Below are 3,732 nucleotides of genomic sequence, written 5' to 3' on the forward strand. Positions count from 1 at the left end.
GGGAGCAATGAGGAAGAAACATAGAAGTAATCTCTTCCTTTTTATAACAATCATTATTCTTTAAAGACATTCTTTAAACTATCTGGATACTTTTTGGTTACCTGTAATATTTAGTGATTAAATAGAATGAAAGACACTGATTATCATAACATTGTAATCAACATTTGAAAAGGTTACTACAGGACATATGTAGTGTTAGCCTTAAGTTGACTTTTTCTAGCCATCATGTTAAGCCTCTCTCGCCTCTCTCTACCTTAACTACAGGCACATGGTCTTGCAAATCATGGACAGCTGTTGGACTGAAATAGGCAACAGAGTACTTCTTACAAGCAGCAAGACTTGAGGAAGACTGGAACAAGACCCTGTTGAGAGGGGACTCTGTTGAAAGTGAAAGATTGTTGAGAGGGAGACCCTGATGTCAAGGCCCTGATGATGGTGGTGGTGTGACTGTGGCATTGCTGTGGAGAAACTGTGGAAAAGTGTAATCAGAGAAGCCCTAAGATAAGGGCCACAATTACAGGTGTTGCTGTGTTTGCCAGATAATTAAGGAGAGGTTGACTTATAATTGCTGAGGCAAACCTTGCTGGTTGAATGAGAAAACCAGAGGCTTCTTAAATTGTGTTGCTGAACTAAAACCCAAGCCTGGACTAACTGAGGAACTGTGCCTTGGGACCCCTGGGCTAAAACTTAAATTTGTTGTATTGGGTGATATTCTTTACCTATCCCACTCTCCAACTTATTTCCCTAATAAACTACATTCTCGGTACCACAACTGTGAATAAAGTCTGAGTCAACAACAAATAAACTAACTTCTTGCTGCTGGTGAGGCTCTAGAGACATCATGAGGCTGGGCTATGGACTCTCTATCTGCTTTCTGCTTTCCAAGTGGTGAATGGCTGTGCTATTCTCACTTCCTCTAGAATTTTCATAAAGCTGCTTTTGGTCCTGTGCCTCTATTTACAATTTTCTGGTCTTGAAACAGCATCTCATGATGTAAACCAAAATGTCCCTTCAGCATTTTTCTGTATTTTCAATAACCTTAAGGAGAATAGGAACCCCAAGAACACTTGATTGTGCTCATGCAAAATTTATACTCAGACCAGAAAGCAGTCCTCGAAGGGGGCACAATATCCTCCTGTACCAGTCAGATCTGATTTGACGGTACACGCACACAAAATTTAAAAAAAAAAAAAAGAAAGCAGTCCTCAGAACAGAGCAAGGAAACACTGCATGATTCAAAATCAGGAAAGAAGTGGGTCGTAGAAGTACTCTATCTCAATATCTTTTCAATCTATATAAAGAACATATCATTTGAGAGGCTAGGCTTTATGAGGAGGAATGTGGCATCAGGATTAGAGGAAGACTCATCAACAACCTACATTATGCGGATATCACAACCTTGCTTGCTGAAATGGAGGAGAATCTTTAGTGCTTGCTGCATAAAATCAAGGACTATACTCTTCAATATAGACTGAAGCTCAATATTAAGAAAACAAGACTCTCACCATTGGGATAACTGGCAGCACCATGATAAATGGAGAAGGGATTGAGGTTGCTAAAAATTTTAGCTTGCTCAGCTCCACAATCAACGGCACCAGCAGTTAGAAAATCAAAAGACAAATTGCACTGGGAAAATCTGCTGTCAAGGACCTCTCCAGAGTACTGAGAAGCAATGATGTCAGCCTGGAGACTGAAGTGCACCTAATCCAGGCCATTGTATTTGCAATTACTTGCTATGCATCAAAGACCTGGACAATAACTAAAGATAACAGAAGAAAAACTGATGTCTTTGAGTTGTGGTGCTGGAGCAGATTCTTGAACATATCATGGACTGCGAAGAAAACAAATAGGTCTGTCTTGGAGAAGGTGAAAATAAGTTTGTCCTTGGAGGCTTGAATTTTGAAGCTCCAACTCACATATTTTGGGCATGTGGCCAGGAGGGACCAGTCACTGAAGAAAGTCCTCATGCTTGAAAGGATGGAGGGACTGCAGAAGAGAGGAAGACCTCAGATGAGATGGATGGATACAGTGACTGAGGTAAAGGGGGTAGGTGTGTCAGAATCAGTGAGACTGGCTCAGGATAATAGGGCAGGCTTCCTTCAGAGCTGTTGTACATGGGGTCGCTATGGGTCTCAGGTGACTCATGGCATGTAACAACAACTAATTATTAATCTCCCACTGGATACAAGTGTCATTAAAAGAGCATAGTTATGTCACAGGAGCATTTTAACATTTAAATGACTGTTAACTGAATGTACTGATTAAACTTCACACAACTCCACAAAATATGAATTATTATGAGTAAGGAATTCAGAATAAAATGTACCCCAAAATATTACAAACTCAACATAGTAAAAATGGTTTTGATGATTTAAAAGTTACCTTATCACATTGTGAGTCTTTAGGAGAATTATTATTAGTCAATTTACAATGAGAACTAATATTAGTAGATCATTCTGTTCAGTATTCATTGTTTCTTTCAACACAAGTTTATGGGAAGCTTTGTGTGTCACAAGCATTGTGGTGGTAACTGCAATAAGTTTTATAGAAAGTAGCTTGACTTCAAGGAGTTTGCATTTTAATCTGAGAAATAAGTATACATTTCAAGCCATAATTGCAGTTTTTAAAGATTTTTAAGGAATTGTAACAATCTGTTAAAATTATCAATTATTTCATTTTATTTGGATCCACAATTAACACTTTTGGTACCAGCTATCAGGAGATGTATGGCTTTTGTAAAATCTGCTGTCAGAAATCCCTCTAAAATATTGAAGAGCAATGTTGTCAGTTTTAAGACTAAGGTGTGCCTGATTTAGGCCACTTTTATCAATCATCTGCCACAAATCTGAAAGTTAAACAATGAATAAGAATGACAGAAATCTTACTGCCTTTGAGTTGTGGTGTTGAAGAAGAGCACTGAGTTACCTATGGCCTGCCAAAAGGATGTACAGGTATGTATTGGAAAAGGTGCAACCAGAATTCTCCTGCAGGGCAAGAGAGGCAAAGCTTCACCTCTTATACTTTGGACACATTGCTAGGAAAGGTTATTCTTTGGAAAAGGACTTCATACTTGTAAAGATGAAGGGTCAGCAAAACAGAAGAAGATCCTTAATGAGATTTATTGACATACATACTGCAGCAATGGACTCAAGTGTATCAGAGATGGTAGAGATCAAACAAAATAGGACAGGGTTCAAGTCTGTTATTCATAGGGTCACTATGAGTCATACTGGACTAGATGGCACTTAACACCTGCACCAAAAATTATTACACTCCGCTCAATAAAGCTCATATCTTGAAATCACAGTCACAACCACATTTGATGAATATCCTTCTGTGTTTCATAAACAAGTTGATTAGTGAATTTATTTACATGTAATTAAATGCCTCAATATATTTAAAGAAGGTTAATACATTAAAATAGTATTGATTTTCCTATATATGCAAAACCCCTTTGTGTTTCCAAAACTGTAAATCATACATTTCTCCCAAGATAGCCCATCTTTCTCCTGAGGAGCAGCTAGTGGATTTGAATTGCCAGAAAGATGTTGCCTTGGGATTAACAGCACAGTTCACTACAGACTAAAGAGGCCACCAGTGTTCTCTATGAAGCAAGGTGTTAAAAAGTATAGACTTGGCTATCCTCAGATATCCTGCTTTATATACGAAGGATGTGTTTTCATACTGAGTTCATTACGCTGGGTTTCTCTTCTCAGTGTGATTTTAATCCTA

Source organism: Elephantulus edwardii, unplaced genomic scaffold (assembly GCF_000299155.1).
Source record: "Elephantulus edwardii isolate Elephantulus edwardi_28Jun2011 unplaced genomic scaffold, EleEdw1.0 scaffold00084, whole genome shotgun sequence".
NCBI lineage: Eukaryota > Metazoa > Chordata > Mammalia > Macroscelidea > Macroscelididae > Elephantulus > Elephantulus edwardii.